The 24,110-nt window shown below is 37.0% G+C and overlaps 1 protein-coding gene across 2 annotated transcripts in view; it reads left to right on the top strand.

The window, feature by feature from the left end:
- Positions 1–11,438: 11,438 nt before the first annotated feature.
- LOC123316343 (Ig-like and fibronectin type-III domain-containing protein 1) overlaps positions 11,439–24,110 on the top strand; it is a 180,332-nt gene continuing 167,660 nt past the window's right edge. For both annotated transcript variants that reach the window (XM_044902373.1, XM_044902372.1), the window contains exon 1: positions 11,439–11,661. The gene's annotated coding sequence lies outside the window, so the exon portion shown is untranslated. The remainder of the gene's footprint in view (positions 11,662–24,110) is intronic.

Below are 24,110 nucleotides of genomic sequence, written 5' to 3'. Positions count from 1 at the left end.
TTTACGACGAGATAATGTATTTGTTGTCCTTTATTATCAATGCATATTTCAGTCGATGTTGCCAACTTGTGCAATAGAAACGAAACGCTTTAAATTTTGAATAGCCATTTTTCATTTTTGAGTACTTAAAATAATTTTTTGTGGAACGTTTGAAATGGTTATTTCAAAATGTGACGTTTCGAAGATATTTCATAGAAAATACATCATTTTTGTCAGAAGGAGTATTTCCTATTCAGTACATAAAGGTTGGACTAACTGTAACGTTGTATGTTGTTTTGTTTCCAAACCCAAAAATTTTCGAGGAACTTTTTAAACTGATATCTTCGTCTATAAAATGGTCTTTGACTCGTTCAAATATTACCTATAACAGTAGATCAAAAGAAACACTATTTTTTCATACCAAACAAAATTCCCTTCAGAATGACTAGCTGAATTTGTGACACTACACATCTGTGGATCTTTTGAACATAGTTGTATTCAGCCAAAGACCCCAATTTTCTAAATTTCACAGATACTTTTTAATTTTTGAACATCAAATTACTCGAAACCAGCGCATAATACGAGAAATTATGAAGAATACTTTTGTTTCACAAAATGTTCATTAGATAGCCTCCAACTTAGTTTCAAAAATTGGGTTGTTTGAAGTTTTGGTACATTTATGGTACATAATGGTCATAATAAGCAAATTTAAAGACGTGGGTGATATCTTGTGTTCGAAAGAGATTTTCAGTAAATAAATGAAAATCTTATTCCGAAATTCATTTCATTAGTTAAAACCTTTTGTAAAGTAGAACTAAAAATAACATTTTTTATGGTTTTTCAACAGCCTGTATCTTTTAAACCGAGCCGATTCGAAAAAAATGGTTAGGGAAAGAAGTGTTTCTTTGGACCTCAAGCATCTACTGTTTAAATATTTGTACGAGTCAATGGCTCACCCTGTAACAGTGTTATGCCTTAAATTTCCAAGGCCAACCAACTCCTTTTATAAAAGTACTCTTTAAAATGAATGGAGGTATACTGTCTATAAGGATAATAGCCGAAATTTCGTTTTGACAATTTTTTTGCTGGACACCTTCAGCCATTGTGCTTTAAATGTACGTTACGCGGGTGAAAAATTCCTGGACAACTTCTGTTGTGTAAATAATTTCGGTGGAACGTGAGAGTCATAAACCAACGTTCTTTGGTATGTCCGAGTTATACAGTAATAGCCCACATATTTCCAAACTTTGATATAAATGGAGCTCTAAAGTTCGGACATATATTTGTTATCAGAACGATGAGCAAAATCGCTCCGATACATTTAATCTCCCCTACTTCGTCCATTTTCCATTTGCCATTCTGGTCCCGTTCTGGAAAAAGAAACCAAGAAACTCGTGCTTTGATATCATATCAGGGCCGGATTCGAAATTATTTCCCGATTCTATGACCCATTCACAATTTCATCTAATCGAATCTGTACAAGGATTTATTGATATGTAGTTAGCCTACACCAGTTCCATGCATAAAAAAAATATTACGTTACCATAGCAACGAACAATAACTCATTAGAAGTGTCAGTGTGAAGTTTGAGGTCAAAAAAGTAAACCTGAGTTACGCAATAAATTGAAAGAAAGAAGATGTCCATCGAAATTGTGAAAATCGAAAAATTTGAGTATCGAGCCATCATCAAGTACCTGTATTTAAAAAGGTTAAGAGGTAAGCAGATTTACGAAGATATGCTTAATACCCTTGGTGGTCAATGTCCTTCGAATGCGACCGTGAAAAATTGGACTGCAAGCTTCAAAAGAGGCAAATTTTCCATTGAAGAGGATGACCGATCGGGAAGGGCAGCTTCTGTTTTCATGGTCTTTCAACAGCCTGTATATTTTAAACCGCGCCGATTCAAAAAAATGGTAAGAGAAAAAAAGTGTTTCTTTTGACCTCAAGAATCTACTGTTGAAATATTTGTACGACTCAAAGACTCACCCTGTATGTGTGGAAATTCATAATTATCGGATACACTCGGAGAAATTAAGCAACGAAGACAATATTCTGAGTCCAACCCCTCATTCTTGATGGAAATTATTAATCCCCTACCAATATTCGATATCGAAATGGCATGTCTGTTACAGAAATCTTTCGCGGTAGGGTTGTGTTGAATGGCAAGTGAAAATGGTCCAGAAAAAGTTATTCATTTTATCACCAGCGTTTCGGTATAAAACTAAATGGCAGTTTTACGCTCCACCCACTGTCACAGTGGAAAGTTTTATTGCATCACGAACAGTCCTAACTTTGAACTGTTATTATTTTTCACGCGAAGAATGAACCACAATAAAACAAAGGGTACGATACTATAGAATCAGGAAATTACTGAATACTATACGTACATATATAGGGTGTTACCAAATAAGTGCTAAAGTTTTATAGTGGGGTTCTTAGTCGTTTTTTTTTTGGTGTAGCAGGTAGAAAATCTGCAAGTCAGACGAACCATCCTCTCCTGAGGGGGAATAAGTGTGGTGATTCTCACTCTCCTGAGCTCGAGACCCACTAAAAATTCCTAACTGCTTCTGGAATATTGGTTCCGGGCATGTGCCTTTAAACCGTTCATCTCTTGGTCGGTTTTCTTCTCGCACACTATCATGCTAGGATTTATGTGTTTATTCTGTATTGGATAACACTTTATGGGATTTTTCAATGAGTTTCCGTTCTTATTTTGATCTCTTTTGTAATTGATCTCTTGGTCTCCTTCGGTAAATTCGCATTCTCCTTTTGTCTTCCTCTGGGTCGTAGTCCACTAGTCTCCTGAGTTCTTGATTCGGATGGTTTTTCGCTGTTTCGAATAATTTCTCTGCTTTTCTGTTCATGAATTCCGTTATGGTTTCCCATTTTAGGTCCCTATAAATCTGTCTATTCCTGGCAAACCAAGGTGCATCTATTGCACATCGTAGCAGCTTGTTTTCAGTGGCTTGAATTCTTTTGATATGGCTCTTTGCCGCAAAACCCCAGGCAACTGATCCATAAGTCAGTTGGGACCTAGCAACGGCTTTGATTATTATCTTCAATTTTGTCTCTTTCGACATGTGGCTTCTTCTTCCTATCAGAGGGTAGAGTCTAATCATCGCTGCTTTCGTTTGTCGATTGCTTGTTTGATATGACTTTTCCAAGTAAGTCCTTTGTCAAGCGTTATTCCCAAATATTTGGCTTCATTTTTCCAGTCGATTTCTTTGCCGTCATCTTCTAGATCCGTAGTGGGTCGGAGTCTTCTCTTCTGAAGTAATATTGTTTGGTTCTTTTGTCCATTGAGCTTGATTTTCCACTTTATGCACCAGTCATTTGTTTCGTAAATCGTTTCTTGTAGAACTCGTTCTATTACTTCTGGGTTGCGGTGTCGAGAGCATATTCATTGGTAGAATATGGCCACAAAGTGCCCTTTCTCCAACTCTTCTGTTTAGTTACATGAAACACCCCCTCTAATTTTCCCAAGGAATCACCCCGCGGAAACTTTCGCACGTATTTTATAACACCCTGTATGCAAGCAACGTCGAGGAATTGATTATTGAATCAATGTGAAACCATGATATGTGACGTCACTGTCTCGCATTAACGATCCGAAGGGTGTACTAAATTAAGCAGGCATAAGGTCAACCTGTCAGCATCGATCGAATTGTAGAGCTGAATTCACAAAGGTAAGAACTAGGTTAGACGGAAGAGTATGAGAATTCAACGTTGGATTTATCGATCTGTTAATAGTGTCTGTGGAATCAAAGTGATACTGTGTCATTCTGACATTTTTGCCAATCAAGGAAAGAAGGATATAAAAGCTTGTTTTATAGCAAGAACACCACTTGTCTTTCAATTTTGATAAGTCTATCAGCTTCCTGGTTTCAATGACGTAACCGTGCCATGGGTTGCTATGGCAAAGCGAACTTCGACAAAAATTGTTGTAGCTGTAAACATCAAAACAAAAATTATAAGTAGTCTATAATCTCTGCATCAAAAGGTATTGTTTCGGTGATACTTCCAGCCAAAGATTATGAAGTTGAAATATAGGAAACGCGCTCATATCTCTAGTACAAAAACCGAATACATTTTGCCCTGTATTTGTCACATTTGACAATGAAATTGACAATAAAATCAAAAACAACCTTACAGAGGTATATATATACTTCATTCAAATTTATTTTAGCAGTCGGTTGGCCATGAAATAATTTTCTCAAGTTTTTGTAACTAAAACGAAGTAAGGTTGGCACTCATGAAATGTCGTTAATGTCATAACGCCGTTGCCACAACTTATCAATTTTTATTACGAAAATGCCGAAAGCCATTGAAAAAAGAGACAGGGTTTCAGGAAGTGCTATTTAGAATTCAGGTCCGCTCATTCAAATAGTTATACCCTGATATTCTGAAATCCACAATACGTCAGACGGTAGCGAACATATTCAATGTAAGAGAATTTATATCATGTTTCATCTGATGAATCTAAACGACTTATATTTGAGCTGGATATTTCCACAATCAGAAAGATTGTGAATGAAGAGGATGACAAAGAATTTTCTTCTATTGGGAGACCCAAAAAAGTGGTGGCATTTGAGAATTTTATGTTTGAGTGAACCAATGCGAAAAGTTTACTACAGGATTTTCGATAAATGTCATCGGAGAATAAGTTCCCTAAAATGGATTTTTCTATTTTTCATTTGACTTGTCTTACACAATGTAAATGTCTTAAGGTACTAATAAATACCTAATTATTATTATTACATCAACGTATTAAGATGAATAGCCACAAATACGCGCAAGTTGCCCTGTTACTTGTTTATTCATGTGAAATTTAATTGAAACTTCTTTCAATTCCTTTTACTTATTTTGATGCAAGATGATTTTTATTGAAGAATTTAACATTTTTGTAATTATCTGTTAATTCCTTCAGGAGATACCCATTCCCAACCACTGCATCATATGCATTTCATCTTCGGGTTAATATTTTTGAAATCTACAACTGATGTAACGTATTCAAACTTTAGCCAAAGAAGATAACGAACATTAACTGTCCTCAAGCTAGTGCATATTATGATATTATACTGATCTCTTGTATTTTCCATGCAAATAACTGGATTTGGTATGCCTTCATACATTTTGTATAAATGAAATGAAATGAAAGAATATTGGGAATCTTGGACTAATTTTATTTATTGTTCCTCAATACAACGCCGACGTTTCGAAACGACTTGTTTCTTTTTCAAGGCTAAAAATTTAAACACATTAAAATTTTCATTCGAGATCATTCGCACATACAATTACCTAGTATTCTGAACAATATCGTCGATATAGATTTAAGTTCGGTTTCATATTTCAATTATGTTCGTCACATATTTTCCGAAGAGATTCGACATTGTGATAAAATACGTAATAACAGAAACTTTTACGTAGAACGGGCAACATAGCGTTGATTTAAAATCCAAAACTGTTTTGACAAGCTTCATAACCCCACATTTTCGTACTATACAGAGTGAAATGTGTCAAATTTCCATGGCCAACCGACTGCTAAAATAAAATTGAATGAAGTATATGTACAGTTGATCAGGATTGACCCTGTATATATCCCAATTCAGTCCGTATTTCCAAATATCCTGCGGAATCGCGAATTCACAAATGGCTCATTGTGTTCTACGAGTAGGAAATGGTTAATGCTCTGGCAATTCTTGAAATAATAACACAACCGCGGTTTCCAAACCCCGAGATGCATAAACTAATTAAAAGCTGCTTGATGGATTAGTGTCAAGCACTTGCGAACACAACAACTTTGTTCTCCTTAATTTCATCAATCATTCTATTAGGTCTCACCATATTCTCCTACCAATGTCAAGATAATTGATGACCGTTGGCTACAGAGCCTTCATTGTGGAGTTTCATCCGGATATTCGAGACGGAATTGAAGAAATCTAAATGACTGAGATGATCTTATGCAATGATAAGTCAATTTTAATTACACTCATTCCTTGTCACTTAATTTTTCGTGAAAATCCTTGTATCCTCGAAAAATTCAGGACATCTGCAGAGGCAGATTTAGGACTAAGGTGTAATTCTTTCTAAACTTTCTATCCTCACTGAAAATTCCTCCGCTCTTCCACACAATTTCATGCTGAAAGTCTCATTCTGCTCACTTCAAATGTCTCTTCTTGTAATCTGTTATATTGCGAATTACTTCCTGACCATTGACTCTCAGAGTTTATTACGAACCAACACATCGAGATGCTTGACAGTGCTGAGACAAATAAATAACAGTATTGTAGAACAACATCAGAAAACAAAAGTAAATAGGGTCTATTGAACATTATAGCCTGAGTTAGAACATTTTATTCGAAGTTCTTCGTTTTCGCTACAGAAAGGATGGGGAGACATTTCTATACCTCTGAAGGACGAATTCCTTGATTATGATCATATTGTTGACGAAGAAATGTACTCAATTTCCTCAGTATGACCTGCACTACCAAAGAGTCATAATCAGTTCTCAGATTTCTTACTAGAAGAGCTGCTCTTTCAGAATATGTATGATTTTCCTGGAAGAAAAACCACCCGCAAGTTAACCATCGAAAAATTCCCAAAAAGAAAAATGGACACTCAATAAATTCGTTTTTTTCTGAACAGTGTCAGATATCTGAAAGATTAGTGTGGAAATATGGGTTTTCGAACACGCTGAATCTATTGCAAACAATCCCGAAAGCCGATCTCCCTTCGTTTAGATTTTCATCTTGTAAATGGCATTTTTCAAAAATTGCAGTTTTCAATCTGCGATATCTCCTGTTATATTCGTCTGATCCAATTGAGATTACCGGTTTCGTAATCAGCGTTGATAAGGCTTTTATCCTAGCACAAACTCAATTTCGAAAATCTCGATTTTTTGGGTCAAAAATGAGCAAGGGGGTTAGACCCCCCTAAAATGACCTGTTTGCTACTCTGTCTGAAAATCAGGATATTCTATCACTGTCTTAGGATATGCAGTGCATAGAATTTGTTTTGAAGATTCTAGAAAACCAAACAGTTTATGATTCAATAGAGAATTGCACTCCAGAGAGCTCTTCGAAGTCAACTCGAAAATGAAAAGTGGAAAAACAAAAAAAATTATTTTCTCCTAAACAGGGCTCGATATTTGAAATTTTGGTATAAAAATATAGGTTTTCGAATACGCTGAATCTATTGCGAGCAATTTCGAAAGCCTATCTCCCTTCGTTTAGATTTTCATCTCGGAAATGGCAATTTTTGAAAAATCGCAATTTTCAATCTACGATATCTCCTGTTATATTCGTCTGATCCAATTGGGATTTCCAGTTTTATAATCAGCATTGCCAAGGCTTCCACCCTAGCACAAAAACTCGATTTCGAAAATCTCGATTTTTTGGGTCAAAAATGAGAAAGGGGTTAGACCCCCCTAAAATGACCTGTTTGCTACTCTGTCTGAAAATCAGGATATTCTATCACTGTCTTAGGATATGCAGTGCATAGAATTTATTTTGAAGATTCTAGAAAACCAAACAGTTTATGATTCAATAGAGAATTGCACTCCAGAGAGCTCTTCGAAGTCAACTCGAAAATGAAAAGTGGAAAAACAAAAAAAATTATTTTCTCCTAAACAGGGATCGATATTTGAAATTTTGGTATGAAAATATAGGTTTTCGAATACGCTGAATCTATTGCGAGCAATTTCGAAAGCCTATCTCCCTTCGTTTAGATTTTCATCTCGGAAATGGCAATTTTTGAAAAATCGCAATTTTCAATCTACGATATCTCCTGTTATATTCGTCTGATCCAATTGGGATTTCCAGTTTTATAATCAGCATTGCAAAGGCTTCCACCCTAGCACAAAAACTCGATTTCGTTAATCTCGATTTTTTGGGTCAAAAATGAGCAAGGGGTTAGACCCCCCTAAAATGACCTATTTGCTACTCTGTCTGAAAATCAGGATATTCTATCACAGTCTTAGGATATGCAGTGCATAGAATTTGTTTTGAAGATTCTAGAAAACCAAACAGTTTATGATTCAATAGAGAATTGCACTCCAGAGAGCTCTTCGAAGTCAACTCGAAAATGAAAAGTGGAAAAGCAAAAAAAATTATTTTCTCCTAAACAGGGCTCGATATTTGAAATTTTGGTATGAAAATATAGGTTTTCGAATACGCTGAATCTATTGCGAGCAATTTCGAAAGCCTATCTCCCTTCGTTTAGATTTTCATCTCGGAAATGGCAATTTTTGAAAAATCGCAATTTTCAATCTACGATATCTCCTGTTATATTCGTCTGATCCAATTGGGATTTCCAGTTTTATAATCAGCATTGCCAAGGCCTCCACCCTAGCACAAAAACTCGATTTCGAAAATCTCGATTTTTTGGGTCAAAAATGAGAAAGCGGTTAGACCCCCCTAAAATGACCTGTTTGCTACTCTGTCTGAAAATCAGAATATTCTATCACTGTCTTAGGATATGCAGTGCATAGAATTTGTTTTGAAGATTCTAGAAAACCAAACAGTTTATGATTCAATAGAGAATTGCACTCCAGAGAGCTCTTCGAAGTCAACTCGAAAATGAAAAGTGGAAAAACAAAAAAAATTATTTTCTCCTAAACAGGGCTCGATATTTGAAATTTTGGTATGAAAATATAGGTTTTCGAATACGCTGAATCTATTGCGAGCAATTTCTAAAGCCTATCTCCCTTCGTTTAGATTTTCATCTCGGAAATGGCAATTTTTGAAAAATCGCAATTTTCAATCTACGATATCTCCTGTTATATTCGTCTGATCCAATTGGGATTTCCAGTTTTATAATCAGCATTGCCAAGGCTTCCACCCTAGCACAAAAACTCGATTTCGAAAATCTCGATTTTTTGGGTCAAAAATGAGCAAGGGGTTAGACCCCCCTAAAATGACCTATTTGCTACTCTGTCTGAAAATCAGGATATTCTATCACAGTCTTAGGATATGCAGTGCATAGAATTTGTTTTGAAGATTCTAGAAAACCAAACAGTTTATGATTCAATAGAGAATTGCACTCCAGAGAGCTCTTCGAAGTCAACTCGAAAATGAAAAGTGGAAAAGCAAAAAAAATTATTTTCTCCTAAACAGGGCTCGATATTTGAAATTTTGGTATAAAAATATAGGTTTTCGAATACGCTGAATCTATTGCGAGCAATTTCGGAAGCCTATCTCCCTTCGTTTAGATTTTCATCTCGGAAATGGCAATTTTTGAAAAATCGCAATTTTCAATCTGCGATATCTCCTGTTATATTCGTCTGATCCAATTGGGATTTCCAGTTTTATAATCAGCATTGCCAAGGCTTCCACCCTAGCACAAAAACTCGATTTCGAAAATCTCGATTTTTTGGGTCAAAAATGAGCAAGGGGTTAGACCCCCCTAAAATGACCTGTTTGCTACTCTGTCTGAAAATCAGGATATTCTATCACTGTCTTAGGATATGCAGTGCATAGAATTTGTTTTGAAGATTCTAGAAAACCAAACAGTTTATGATTCAATAGAGAATTGCACTCCAGAGAGCTCTTCGAAGTCAACTCGAAAATGAAAAGTGGAAAAACAAAAAAAATTATTTTCTCCTAAACAGGGCTCGATATTTGAAATTTTGGTATAAAAATATAGGTTTTCGAATACGCTCAATCTATTGCGAGCAATTTCGAAAGCCTATCTCCCTTCGTTTAGATTTTCATCTCGGAAATGGCAATTTTTGAAAAATCGCAATTTTCAATCTACGATATCTCCTGTTATATTCGTCTGATCCAATTGGGATTTCCAGTTTTATAATCAGCATTGCCAAGGCTTCCACCCTAGCACAAAAACTCGATTTCGAAAATCTCGATTTTTTGGGTCAAAAATGAGCAAGTGGTTAGACCCCCCTAAAATGACCTGTTTGCTACTCTGTCTGAAAATCAGGATATTCTATCACTGTCTTAGGATATGCAGTGCATAGAATTTGTTTTGAAGATTCTAGAAAACCAAACAGTTTATGATTCAATAGAGAATTGCACTCCAGAGAGCTCTTCGAAGTCAACTCGAAAATGAAAAGTGGAAAAACAAAAAAAATTATTTTCTCCTAAACAGGGCTCGATATTTGAAATTCTGGTATGAAAATATAGGTTTTCGAATACGCTGAATCTATTGCGAGCAATTTCGAAAGCCTATCTCCCTTCGTTTAGATTATCATCTCGGAAATGGCAATTTTTGAAAAATCGCAATTTTCAATCTACGATATCTCCTGTTATATTCGTCTGATCCAATTGGGATTTCCAGTTTTATAATCAGCATTGCCAAGGCCTCCACCCTAGCACAAAAACTCGATTTCGGAAATCTCGATTTTTTGGGTCAAAAATGAGCAAGGGGTTAGACCCCCCTAAAATGACCTGTTTGCTACTCTGTCTGAAAATCAGGATATTCTATCACTGTCTTAGGATATGCAGTGCATAGAATTTGTTTTGAAGATTCTAGAAAACCAAACAGTTTATGATTCAATAGAGAATTGCACTCCAGAGAGCTCTTCGAAGTCAACTCGAAAATGAAAAGTGGAAAAACAAAAAAAATTATTTTCTCCTAAACAGGGCTCGATATTGCAAATTTTGGTATGAAAATATAGGTTTTCGAATACGCTGAATCTATTGCGAGCAATTTCGAAAGCCTATCTCCCTTCGTTTAGATTTTCATCTTGGAAATGGCAATTTTTCAAAAATTGCAAATTTCAATCTGCGATATCTCCTGTTATATTCGTCTGATCCAATTGGGATTTCCGGTTCTATAATCAGCTAGTTGCATTGGCGGTTCCAGGAGTGATGTTGCGGAGGAAACATAATTTTGTATTTGACATTCTGTAAATTGAAAATTGGAATAGTTAGAATCTCCAGATGTTGGCTCACACACGAGGAAATGGCCAAAAACGGCTCGGACAATGTGGGTCAAAGTTAATCGCGAATCAAGCACTAAAACGACTCGTCCTTTCATACTTGATCTTTCTCATTTAAGGCGACATACCCAAGGGAATCTCCATTGAACGTGGTCAATCATTTCAATCAAACTGATTATCCGTATCATCACTCTTCTAGGTTAATTGCTCAAGGATAACCCTAGCGTGGCCCCACCAGGACTATTGATGTGTGAAAGTGCAAGAAGACTAGGAAGGAAGACGACTACTAAACGACATAACAAGCCAATCTTAGCAGCCAAATAGCCACACAATTGAATCAAGTAATAAAACGACACCTTTTATAGCACATCGAGTTATGGACTGAATTGTCAATTACACTGGGCGAAAAAACTCTTTTCCTCCCATTTGATCGTCTAATTGAAGCCTCCAATCAATTTGAACGCATTCGGTTCCGCTGAAACCGGAGTGCAAGCAGCGAGCGTAGGCGAACTTTTCCGAAAGGAACTTCTGGTCGCTGTTTGTTGATAGCGCCGCGACGTTTACGCTAACCGCGATCAGTTCTTCGCTCTATTCACGGATAGACGGACGCTTCGCACGCGCGGTCACAGTTGCGCGACTTTAACTACGACGGCCGACCGATCGTTGGGGTTGTTGAGGGTTGACGTTCCACCGGCCCCAGTTCTGGGACAGTTTTGTGTTCTGGACGTACCGACAGAGTTGCGTTGGGCTGTTTCAGGCCTGACATTTCCTCGAGAATTCTATACAAGGTGAGCGAGAAGCGTTGGTTCTGTAGGTGTGTTGCTATTCGTTTGATATTCTAGGTAATGGTTGTGAGACCTTTGAAATCGAAAGGAATGAGACCGAGTATTCGTTAGTTAGATGCAGGAATTTGAATCGAGGGGATTGATTGTATCGTTTTCTGAGCACGCTGATGATCAGGAAAATTTCTGACAAAATAGGGTTTTACGATTCATTTGAACTATACGAAACTGAGTTATGGTTTCGGGATTACTCTTGCTTTAACAGCACTCTTACTGTTTGAACTGTGAAGGAGGAAATATAAATTGAAAATGCAAGTCTTATGCCATCGATAGTGGCAGAATCAGGTGGCAAAGTTGATAGTAATCGAGTCATTTGTGCCTTATCAACGAAACAAACTTTATATGAATACAAAAACATCAATGTTTGTTCAGGAAGAATAACTTGAAACTCTAGAGATGACCAGAAGATGACAAAAGGAAAAAGGAAAGAAAATTGAAGAATAATTAAAGAAATTACATACCTACACACTCATTTCTTTCTATACGCTTTTTAGATGAAATTTTTATTTTGAATGATTCCACACATTTAAGTAAACTCATCCTATCAACCACAAAAAGTGAAAAAACACTTCAAGAAAATTATCAGCTGAAAGTGGTAACTTGGAACGTGAACATAAAATGCATCTTTGCCTCATTTTTGAATATGCCAGAAGGTGACTTGAAACGAATTTTGGCCTATAAAAACAAAGATGATCATGTTTCAGTGCCACCTTGAATGCTAATACTTGTTCCAAGTTTAACGAAAAAATCCTGATTAAACATCTTTCACAATATCTTCAAAGTGAGGTGAAAATTTTAGACCAACAAATAAGCATCAACTCTTCCTCTGGTTAGTAAGGTAACCTCGCCTTACAATACGAAACAAATGATTTGATCTTGTCTCGCCTCTTACAAGGAAGGTTTTGGAATGATTTCCAGACGTTTTTTATTGCTTCAATCCCAGCAAAGTTGATGTACATTCGTATGCAAATTCCATTCAGAATAGTGGTAGGTCCAGAGACAGGTTATCTCTGGGTATATCGTTCTCCTACGACACATCAGAGCTAGTGACAGCCAGTAAACAAGGGAAGTTTCAATATCTCGGACAAATACTGAAGGAGGTTTTGTTAAAAGTTACCCTTCTGTTCCAAGATACGAATTTTTACGTTACTCAAAGTACTAATTTACCGAGTAATATACGTAACAGCTTCCAGAAGTGGAATCTCCAGCACCAGCCTTAGCAGAGTACAAAATAATCACTTTTGGAACGTGTTACGTACAATAGTTTTTCTGCAGCCTCATTATCGTTACTCTATTCCATTTTTTGGATGTGAAAAGAGAAGAAATACACAACAATCTTACAAGACAAGCTCTGTTTTAATTGAATACAAAGTTCACTTTAACTGACAACGAATAATACCTTGAATTATACAGCATGTTTCATAAACATCAGGATATTGTTCTCTGAGTTATTCGGAGTCATTCTTCAGGTCTCTATGCAAACTCAAAATCATATTGAAATAAATAAAGAGGAAGAGGAAAGCTATAAAAAGAACAGTTTCATCCATTTGAACCATCGAATTGTTGTTTTCTAAACATAAAAAGCCAAACCATGAATAAGTATTGATTAATTACTGTCTGAAAAATTCGTTCTTCAGTTACAGATGAAGGAGCATCACTTTTGCATCATTGTCTGTAAATTTTAGTAAGGTCTCTCAGTGGGGTATCATAGGCAAACTGAGTTTTTGCTGCAACAAGCAATAATTAAACAATATTCCCCTGTCATTGAGCAGTTCGCATCTCATGAGACACCCCTGATTTCGAAATCACTGATGATCAATTAAGTGTTAACCGAATGTTCTGTTCCTCCAAGGTATCGGATTTTTCAACAATAGATGAGACCATAATAAGATATTTATGATCGTTGAACTTGAAAAATAGCACCTCCGAAATACAAACCGTGAAGGCCAGTCGATTTTTTCCGAACAAGTTCCTTCTATATAATTAAATATTGTTCCATCCTTATCTCGATCGACGCTTTCAATAATTCGAACCAATGTCATGAGAGAATAGTAAGGATGCTGAGGATGGATGCTTATCTCTGGAAGAATCTAAGATTGGGCATTCAAATTCGAAGACCTGACCTTCCACAACCGAGATTGAAGGCAGGAAATTCAATTTGAACGGTGCTTTCGGTAAATCCGACGAGATTGACCGGATTGAAACGCATCCAATCCCGAATGTACACTGTGCGCAATTAACGAAGAGGACAACAGTTGTTTATCCAAGTCTCCGAAGATCGAAACCTTGGTTTATTCCATTGTTTTCCAACGGTATCGACAGAGTAATCTCATGATTCGATTTTAATTTGTCCCCTGTTTGAAACGGCAGAACTATTCCGATATTATTGAAATGTTCGATTCGTTCTATGGACTTATCTAATAGACGATAATTAGAGTTGTCGTTCTTTTAGCCACCGAACGAGTGTTACGTCAACAGTTGGATAAGTTATCCTTCTATAATGGATACAAGGTCTCAATACGAAATAATCTCATATTCTGTTGTTTTTATGTCTTCCACGTCGAAAGGTGCTAGGTAAAATTACAAATCTGAAAAACAACAGCCACGTTTCTTGTACACGTTAGAGGAGTTCATGGTCTCGTGGTCTGCAATCGGAAATAACTTGTAAAAAGTGTTATCCACGCTCTAACCCTGAAAATTACTAAAAAATGGGAAAAAACCTGAGTCCTCCATAAGTTCCATAAATTCAATTTAAGGATTTCGAAATATGTATTGAAATTTCCTCTGCTCCTCACCAAGAACATGTAATGTAACCTCATTCGTTGTCGAAATGATTCTTGAATTTGTCCATGATCATCATGACTCTTATAAACCATTGGGGTATAAATGGAATACGAAAAGCTGATGATTATTATGTGAAGGTCAGGTCAGAGTAGCTCCTCTGAAAGAACATGGAGAAAGCAGACTATATTTTTGTCATCTTACACCAAAAAGCACGTTAAGCTGTCAAGGGGTGAGTTAGGTTTGGCTGGAACTGCAGACCAGCTATTTATAGTCTGTCGTTCTTCTTCCTTGTGGAGTATTTGCAAATTCCAAATTGGAGGGGGAAAAATATGCGAGCTCTGAAAAAAATCGAAGCTTCCTTTTCAAAAGCTGTCAACAAGTCCAGATTCTGTATCAACAGCAACATGAAATAAGATAAGGTTAGACTAAGATTGGGGTAGATATAATTTAAATGATTCAAAAATGAAAATGAGCAGAAAATCAACAAACCTAACTATGAAAAATGAAATCGAAAAGAAGTAATGATTAATAATTGACCTCAAAAATTTATTAAACATGTAATGAAAAACTCTCACGATGAAGAAAACTAGACAGAATCTAAAATTATGCTGTAAAGAGCATGTGAGTTGTAAGATGTAAGATATGTGGGGACGTTATTATAGAACTTTTAAACTGTACTTGATCATTTCCTTCGATCTCTTATAGTTTATCCAGCGTCGGCCATAAAAGCTTGAAATGAACCTCTTTGAGCATGATAGTTAGAAAAATCGATATCATTTGTAATCTCTTCATTCTACAGGTTGAGTTTTGACTCGTACACATATTTCAACAGTAGGGTTTTTATGATGTGCTGTGCCACTCCTGGAAAAACCAAATTACTCACAGAATAACTAACTAAATCTGTGACACTATACATCTGTGGATCTTTTAAACAGAGTTGAATTCAGCCAATGTACCCAATTTTTCAAATTTCAAAGATACTTTTTAATATTTGAACATCAAATTACTCGAAAACGGCGCATTATACGAGAAAATATGAAGAATACTTTAATTTTACACAACTTTCAAATATATTTAGCGTCCAACTTAGGTTCAAGAGTTGGGTTCTTTGAATTTTTGGTATTTTTATGATTCACGTAATGGTCATAATGAGAAAACCGAAAAAAGTAGGTGATATCTTGTGTCTTGTGAAAAGATTCATCGAATAAATCAACACTGTATTCCAAATTGATTTCATTCTATAAAACCTTTTGTGGGAAAGAACTGAATATAACAGATTTTATGGTTTTTCAACAGACTGTATCTTATAAACCGAGCTGATTCGAAAAAATTCGTATAGGAGGAAAGTGTTTTGTTTTACCTCAAGAATCTACTGTTGAAATATTTGTATGAGTCAAAGACTCACCCTGTATAGGAATGAAATTCGCTGGAAAACCTAATATGAGAAATTCTCTATACTATAGTGAAATTCCCATCAAAATCTGACATCTGCTGCCGTAGGTAAAGAAAGACAAACATATAAATAAACTAACAAATATTAGGACTTTCACATTCATGATATTAGTAAGGATAAGGATTAGTAAGGATGGGGATTAGTAAGGATAATGATTAGTAAGGATAAGGATTATTGCTCTCCTTCCATAAACTTCAGATAGACCTCTAACGAGGGTACATATACTGTATATTTTCGATAAAAATTGGGGATATCCTGAGAATTTTTCAGATCAGAAAACATCGCACAAAAAGTAGCTAAATCCAATTGCAGTCTGACAATTTCCTGCCCTGCACCTAACGAACGCCGAAAACGGAATTTGTTATGTTCCATCAGCAAAATTATATGCCGAATGAAACTTTCGCATCGGGGTAATTCGATAATTCGGAAGGGTTTCATGTTTGTTGTTCGTTTGCCCAATTTGTGCCTCGGAAATTGAACAGAGAAGCATTCCCGGAGAGCCGGATGACGTTTGTCTCTTTCGCCATTGATTAAAACGAACTCGTAACATATTTGCGAAATTTCTGGGAAATTCAGAACGCTCGGATCTAATAACGCGCAGACAGGATAAAACTTCACATCCTCGGGGATTCGATCTGATTGGAGGTGGATGTGTTCGGATCCAGTTGGTTTAGCATTGTCGGAGAATTCAACAGAGGGCCTTTACGCTGATGATGCCCAATTAAGGTGGGATATTGTGTTTCTTGCCTTTGTCGGAGTCTGCACGGATTCGAGACATGCATCTTATTTCTCAAAATATGGAGCGATTTGATATCTTGGTGCTGGTAAGGAATAAACCAAGGTAGTTACAATATCGTCCAACTTTTGTTTTACAAATGATGAGCCTTTCTTATAATAGTTGTAAAAGTTTCAAGAAAACCTCTGTTGAGTAGACTAAAAAAAGAGTGCGGTAAACTTGACCCATGCTATGATCGGGAGACATAATCAGTGGTCCAAGTTTCCTGCACTGAGCTTAGATAGCTAAAAAAAAGAAAATTGAATAATAGAAATAAATATAAAAAAATATACAAAGGTTCAAAAAAACATCTCAGAAATTAGGGAGTGACTCTGAAATAGGAGATATGTATTTCATACGCTGATACATCTGATGATGAAAACCTCGACATAGACAATCGTGGGCCATTGAAAATTGTTTTTTCTTTCGAATGAACAACTTATGGTCAAGTCTCTCTCGCCCTCTATTCAACTCTCCAATGGGTTAGGAAGACATGAGCCAATTTTCGGTTCCTAAAAAAGAATTCCTGTACTAAAAATGTTCATTTCACCACGACAGCTGCAAGAGAAGCTGCCAGTGAACAAAAATCAAGGATCTATACAGCCTACATGGATTTAAGTAAGGCCTTCGACTCGGTGAATCGGAGAGCGCTATGGAAAATCATGGGACGACTTGGAGTACCCGAAAAATTCTTAGCAGTGTGTGAAAGCCTTCATACCAACAAAACCGCTAGAATACAGAAAAATGGCTCTACAACCGACAATTTCTTAACCAACTCTGGAATAAAACAAGGCTGCGTGTTACCGCCTTTACTGTTCATTTTCGACATAGCTGTCTCTATAATTGCTGACATGAGTATGCCTGTAACAGGTGTTGGAATAAGATTCAGATTTGATAGAGATCTATTTAACTTGAAGCACCTCAGAGCAAAAACCCGTTCAAAGTTTATCACGGAACTTCAATATGCAGACGACGCACTTATCGCTAGCAGCCCAGATGATCTACAGATAATGCTGGACACCTATAAATATATATACGAAGCTTCAGTCCTCAGACTCAATATCGAAAAAACCAAAATCCTAATAAGGCCAGAAAGCCTTCAAAAATATATCAGCCTGGAGAATGGAACTCTAGAACAGGTCGAGCAGTTCAAATTCTTGGATAGCTTCATAAATACTAGGGCTAAACGAGACACGGAAATACACAATCGTATCAATTCGGCATCACGAGCATTCTGAAAGCTATAGGTCAGAGTGTTTCAAAATCACGACCTCAATCTGAAGACCAAGACAGCTGTTTACAAAGCAGTCGTCCTCCCAACGCTTCTTTACGGAAGCAAAAGCTGAACGCCATACAGGTGACATATTAAACAGCTTGAACAAATGCAACAACGTCATCTAAGACAGATAATGCACATCAGATGGTTCCACAAGTTTCTAATGCAGAAGTCTTGCAACGCGCGAGTTGTACAACAATTGAGATTCAAGTAACGAGGGCCAGACTCAGATGGAGCGGCCACATTCTGAGGATGCAAGACATAAGACTTCCCGAAATGGCTCTGTTTGGCGAATTGACTGAGGGAGCCCGGAAACCAGGAGGCCAGTATAAGCGGTTTAAGGATATACCACATCAATCCCTAACATCAGTTAATGCCAATCATAACTGGGAACAACTAGCGTTAGACAGATCGCAGTGGAGGTCTTTGGTCCATAGCTATAATGGAGACTCGAGAAGAATACAGCGGCGGCCAGATCTGCTTGGTGACTATCCATGCCCGGAGTGTGGGAGGATCTGTAGGTCACGGTTGGGTCTCTTTAGTCACAGGAGGACACACAGTCGCAATTAGCCCTAAGAAATTATAAGTCTGTTCTTTTTTTTTAGGCATGAATGAAATATAAATCCCGGTACCGGGATACAGCAAATGATGATGATCATCTCATGATCACTCTTCTATTATCTATAGTTACCTATTTGGGTATGATAGCTTCACGCAAAAAAATGAGTTGCTACCATTTACAGATACAACTTAAGTGGCTTCAGAGTGAAAAGGGATTCAACTCTTCGGGACTTCCCATATATTCTTGTCGCTCTGAAAATTTCACCTTTTCCACACACAGAAACCCTTCATTTCCCTACCTTCAAGACTGTTACTTCATACCCCAGCAGCCGTTGAACAAAAATATTATGACAATTCAAATCCAACCCTCGCCATTCGGATGGAAGCGAAAATATCTCAGCGCACTAATGATATGCAATTCGCATTATAATCAAGAATTCTGCAGTTTCCAGATCTCGTTTAGTTCCTTTTAAGAATATCTTAAACTTTTACGTCTCGTAAAATTCGCGCTCGTTCGGACCGTTCCCAGTGTTTTTATTTCTCATCGTCTCATGGAATTCAGATAGGGACTGTGAAATGTAATCCGGCTAAGGATGGCTGAAATAATTGAACATTTTAGCATTTTGACTGGGAAAAATGGCGTTCCCGATATTCTGGAGAACGACATGATATGTTTATTCATCGGGAGTTTTGATATCTTCGATATATTACTACATATGTATTATAATTTTGTTTTTGTTTTTGTTTTTTTGTGTAGCTTGGGGAATATCTGTAAGTCAGACGAACCACCCTCTCCTGAGCGGAAATAAGTGTGGGGATTCTCACTATCCTGAGCTCGAGACCCATTAAAAACCCTTAACTGCTTCTTGAATATTGGTCTCAGGCATTTGCCTACAAACCGTTGATCTCTTAGTCGGTTTTCTTCTCGCACACTATCGTGCTGGGATTTATGTGTTTATCCTCTATTGTATAACACTTTATTGGATTTTTCAATAAGTTTGTGTTCTTATTTTAATCTCTTTTTAATTGATCTCTTGGTCTCCTTCGGTAAATTCGCATTCTCCTTTTGTCTTCCTCTGGGTCGTAGTCCACTAGTCTCCTGAGTTCTTGATTCGGATGGTTTTTCGCTGTTTCGAATGATTTCTCTGCTTTTCTGTTCATGAATTCCGTTATGGTTTCCCATTTTAGGTCCCTATAAATCTGTCTATTCCTACAAACCAAGGTGCATCTATTGCACATCGTAGCAGCTTGTTTTCAGTGGCCTGAATTCTTTTGACATGGCTCTTTGCCGCGAAACCCCAGGCAACTGATCCATAAGTCAGTTGAGACCTAGCAGCGGCTTTAATAATCTTCAATTTTGTCTCTTTCGACATGTGGCTTCTTCTTCCTATCAGAAGGAAGAGTCTATTCATCGCTGCTTTCGTTTTGTCGATTGCTCGTTTGATGTGACTTTTCCAAGTAAGTCCTTTGTCAAGCATTATTCCTAAAAATTGAGCTTCATTGGCCGTCAACTTCTAGATTCGTTGTGGGTCGCAGTCTTCTCTTCTGTAGTAATATTGCTTGGCTTTTTTGTCCATTGAGCTTGATTTTCTACTTTATGCACCAGTCATTTGTTTCGTCGATCGTTTCTTGTAGAACTCGTTCTATTACTTCTGGGTTGCGGTGTCGAGTTGCTATGCCTGTGTCGTCAGCATATAATGTTAGCATGGTTCTTGGATTCTTCGGAATATCGTGAATGTATATGTTGTATAGAAGTGGCCAAGTACTGACCCTTGGGGTACTCCAGCCTCTATATCTTCTATTTTTGAGATAATTCCTGATCAACTTGCACATTTTGATCGAATATCCAGCACATCTCATCTTATATATTAATCCTTCATGCCATACTCTGTCGAATGCTCTGGCGACGTCTAGTAAAACAAGACCTGTAGCTTGTTTATTTTGGAATTCGGAGTCATCTTCCACAGTCCCGTACTTGAAATTAAATGAAATTTTGTCAAACTTTTAGGGATTATATCTCAGCAATCTTGGATATTGTATATGGACAATTCTTGGTTGAACGACTTATTTTGATGAGCTCTACCTTCTGTCGAGAAAAAGCCTGTAAAGGTACTTAATTCTTTATTTAGTTCCAGTATGGATTTTCCACAAGTATGGGCCACATCACTTGAAGAATTAATATAATCAGAGAAACTGAAACCAAAAGAATTTGTTTTATGACCTTCCTTAGTGAATTCTTAGAATTTACTAGAGCTGCTAGAGCAAATTCAGTAAATATCTTATCACCTCAATTGAATACTTCATGACACCCACTTGGAAAGCTATGTAGGAAGTACCTATTATCTTAAGACTCTTTCTTAAGGTTGTAACACTGTTATTAGGCGATTTCGTCAATCAGTTCAGTACACAACGACAACTTGCACGACATTTCCGACGTAACTAAGTATCTGGTTCAAATCCGAACAGGAGCATGCAATCGATGAGCATCATAATCATTACAAACCGGTGTTATTGTAACATCATGTTTGGTAATGCACGCGTATGTATGAACACAATGGACCAACGACGTGTCTTAGGGACGAAAATCAGGACTATATCGTTGGTCCCTATGTGTCCGCAGTAACATAATCAATCCATAGAAACAATTTCATGGAACAATGTTCATTGCGTTTCCATTAACGCCAGGAAATTCGAATGGCTCTGCACACATTATGTATACGTGACAGACAGGGCTGTATGGTCCTGTAGGTTCACAGAATGACGGGTAATTCTACACAACGAACAATCCCATGGGAATTCTCTCTTGAACCCATCTATAATATACTCTTTTGAGGAAGTCAATACAATCTTTATGGATATCAAACCATAAAAAAATGACGACCTCTACAAAAAATAAGACTTTTATCCTTTATAGGGCTATAGGGGGAACTGTTTAGGACATCCTGTCAGAATGGTAAAAAAAACGATAATTGTACATACCAGAGCGTGTCAGATGAAGATATATGTGGTTGATTACATGTTGACAAGTATATATTCTCTTAATCTGACAATTTAAGTGTGACGAAAATGTGTCGTAGGGCGCCAAACTTCGGAAAAAACATCACGTGTATAGTTTCGAGCCCGGTAGATTTTTTCTTATTTTGAAACTAATGATTCAAGAATAAGGAAAAAAATATAATCTGACAGTTTCAGCAAGCCTCAACAAAAAAAATTGTCCATCAAGGTCACAAAAACCAGTTTTTTTGAATTATCTCCCCTCCTGGGCTCCAAATTGTTTTCGTATTCATTATAAAAGTTGTAGAGAATAACATTTTCCACAAATTTTGTACGAAGCAATTTTTTCTAAGTTTGAACGTTTTCGAGATATATGGCGATGAATGTTCATTAGACTGGGTTTCTACATTGACCTTGGCCATTCGCATGTGTGGCTAAGCTCCTCGCCCTTATCGCTCTCTAACTTGAAAACGGTTAAGAGTATGAAAAAGTGTTTCAGACAAAAGTTGTACAGGATTTTATTATCTACAACTTTCATAGTGAATACAGAAACTATTAGAGGTACAGGAAAGGAGATATTTCAAGAAAATGACTTGCTTCATCTTCAAACTGTCAGATTAAAAAACCCCACTTGATAAGTGTCAAATTAATGGGTCAACACGTCTGCAACACCGAGATTAAACATCTGTATGAAAATCTGACAAGCTTGAGATGTACAAGTAACAAATTTTTTTGGAATTGTGTCACGTCCGAATGGTCAGTCTTCTGAAAAGTAGTTCTCTTCGGGCTCAATTAACATATCCTTTAAAAATCTCACACGCTCGAAGAAAAATGTTTTCAGCATTTTTCATATGGCCAGCCCCACCACGTAGACTGTCAGATTCACATGAATTTATTATTAGAGACACGTAGGGCATATACAGTATCTTAACCTGACTCGCTCGAGTGTGTATACCTGAAGATTAAGATTTTTTTTTTACATTTTTGAAAACCTGCAGACGCTTTCCCACCGCTGAAAGTGCAGACATCATAGAACCTTGTTGCTTTCTACCATCTAATCCCCAACTATAAATAAATGATGTAAATCACGAGGGTAACAATCACGTCATGTCATTTCTTAATTTTTGTATTTAGAAAAGAGGCTATTGTTGATTGTTGGTGTCTCTCTGATATAAGGTGGACCTCTAGTTTGAAATCTAGAGATACCTGTAGATGGAATGTATAAAATATAGTTTCATTTGGAAGAAGCAGTACAAGAGTGCTTTGGTGTGAAAAAGGGAGACTATATTCCCTAGACAACAGTTGCTAGGTGGAAATCCTTGATTATAAACCCAAGCAAATCCCCCTGGCTTCCCTCGCCGAGAAGGAACATTATGCGAAAGCTTGAACGATGAAATTTCACAAAGGGAATTTTTTCAGATTCATAATCACGCAGTTTACTTTTCGGCTCAACCTGAAAAAACACCTTGGAGCTTTCGTCCTCCCACTTTCTGGTAGCTTTTCCGCCGACACTCTCGACAGTCGTAAATCCAAGCAACGAAACACGATGTGGAATGTTCGTACCTACTTTCTAACTCATTTATCCTCATCCCGGCAAAACGGAATTAATTTATGCCGAATGTAAAAGAAATTTCCTCGTTTATTCGGTTGAAGAGTAATAAAAGCGAATAATTTTTAGCCGGTGGAATTTTCTTTATCCTTGCCCAATTAGGGGAACTGAGGTACTTCATGAATAAAAGAACAAAGCGATTCTCCTCTAGCAAGAGTCAAATGAAAACGGAGGCTGTTTAATTTTTATGGAATATTACTTTTTCACCTTGCTATTATTGCCTCTCGCGATAATTCCATAACAAAGTCTACCTAGATAATTACAGGTATGGTGGCCAAGGTCAAGAATAATTACAAGATCGCCACGGTTCTGCCGATGCCAGTGATTCGAAGAGGATGCGAGCGTTTTCATGGGGAATTTCTCATTTTTATTTGTTCCATCAGTATTTGGCGGGATTATAATAAAATGCAATAGGTAGATACAATACAGAGATAATAAGATGTAACGCTCTTAACACAACTCACGAACAGTCAATTTTTATTTTGAATTATATAAATATCAATTGATTCACTTCATTGGATTTTTCAATAAGTTTCTGTTCTTATTTTAATCTCTTTTTAATTGATCTCTTGGTCTCCTTCGGTAAATTCGCATTCTCCTTTTGTCTTCCTCTAGGTCGTAGACCACTAGTCTCCTGAGTTCTTGATTCGGATGGTTTTTCGCTGTTTCGAATAATTTCTCTGCTTTTCTGTTCATGAATCCCGTTATGGTTTCCCATTTTAGGTCCCTATAAATCTGTCTATTCCTGACAAACCAAGGTGCGTCTGTTGCACATCGTAGCAGCTTGTTTTCAGTGGCCTGAACTCTTTTGATAAGGCTCTTTGCCGCGAAACCCCAGGCAACTGATCCATAAGTCAGTTGAGACCTAGCAACAGCTTCAATAATCTTCAATTTTTTCTCTTTCGACATGTGGCTTCTTCTTCCTATTAAAGGGTAGAGTCTA

Source organism: Coccinella septempunctata, chromosome 7, assembly GCF_907165205.1.
Source record: "Coccinella septempunctata chromosome 7, icCocSept1.1, whole genome shotgun sequence".
NCBI lineage: Eukaryota > Metazoa > Arthropoda > Insecta > Coleoptera > Coccinellidae > Coccinella > Coccinella septempunctata.
This window is presented reverse-complemented; position numbering and strand designations above follow the sequence as displayed.